At 44.5% G+C, this 1,285-nt stretch overlaps 1 long non-coding RNA gene across 1 annotated transcript; it reads left to right on the top strand.

Moving 5' to 3' along the window:
* Nucleotides 1-223: 223 nt before the first annotated feature.
* On the top strand, nt 224-927 carry LOC128821667 (uncharacterized). Its single transcript, XR_008441197.1, has 2 exons — nt 224-389; nt 897-927. It is a non-coding gene; the product is annotated as an uncharacterized LOC128821667 (long non-coding RNA).
* Nucleotides 928-1,285: the final 358 nt, after the last annotated feature.

Below are 1,285 nucleotides of genomic sequence, written 5' to 3'. Positions count from 1 at the left end.
GAAGTAGCAACACAAAATGCAGTTTAACTTTTCTTAAGACAGGCCACAATCTTATCCACATCCTTACATGTAGCTAGCCTACAGCTCATCTAGCTACCTGGGCAATGTTTGTGAAGTCACCAGTGCCAAGCTCTAGAGTCCAGGCGTGGACAGAACACAGCTGGGCCTGTTCCAGGCAGCCAGTAGCTAAGGTGGTAACAGGATCATAGAACTTAGGTTTGAAAAGACCTTTGGCTATTAGGCAGCACTTCCCTCTTATCTGCTAATGTACACCTCCATTTACATATTACAGCTTCCTCAACCACCTACATGCTTTTTCACAGAGTCTGTCAAATTCTCTTTATAATGAAGATGTCAAATACAGGTGAATCTTCTTCTTAAAACCCAAGGTAACTGTTTTGGAAGAAAGGAGGAAGACAATCCAGAACAGAAAAACTACTTTATTTAACAATGCCTCTAAACAGATCAGGCTAGGAGTCAGTATTTTTACAACACTAAGTTTACCTCTTGGAATCTTGAGTTGTACTTTCTCCTCTTAACACAGGCCCTATTACTTTTACATCACAACATAATGTGCATGTCAGTTGTTAATATCAAGTAGCATCAACACTACCACAAGCAATACATTTTTTTAACTTTAGTGTAAAGCATTTATTCGGTAATATCGCTCAAGAAATATGCACTCCAGTGAAGTTTAGAAAAAGGGAACAGCCTCTATCAACAGGTAGAATTGATGGCAATATAGACCAGAAGTCTCAGTAAGGGAGATGAATGCAATGTAACGTAGAGCACCAAGAAAAATTTCAATCTGTTGGGTTGAGGGTTGGGATGGGGTATGAGACGTGGATTAGGAGCAAATTAACAGATTTCACTATTTCTCCTTTGACATTTTCTAGGGTAATGCCATTTACTCAACATCTGCTGTTCCCAGCCCACCTTGAAGCCCCCTGATAAGGTGTGGCCGAGGGACCGGACGCTCTCTCTTGGACCCTCCTGCTGGGACACCCACCTGGCACCATCTCTCTCTCTCTCTCTCTCTCTCTCTCTCTCTCTCTCTCTCTCTCTCTCTCTCTCTCTCTCCCCCCCCGCTCTCCCTGGGCCTGCCACAAGTTGCGGCTAGCAACTCTAAGCAGGGCCCTTCATCCTTTACAATAAACCATATGCTCTAAAGACCGGGCTTCAGAGATCCTTCGTTACCACCCATCCAAACCGTCCTGGAGTCCAGCAGTCCCCGCAGGCTTCACTCCCAACAATGAAAGTCTCTGACGTTGGGAATGCCACTGCC

This window comes from Vidua macroura, chromosome Z, assembly GCF_024509145.1.
Source record: "Vidua macroura isolate BioBank_ID:100142 chromosome Z, ASM2450914v1, whole genome shotgun sequence".
Classification (NCBI taxonomy): Eukaryota; Metazoa; Chordata; class Aves; order Passeriformes; family Viduidae; genus Vidua; species Vidua macroura.
The sequence above is the reverse complement of the archived record's forward strand: the minus strand, read 5'-3'. Positions and strand labels throughout refer to the sequence as shown.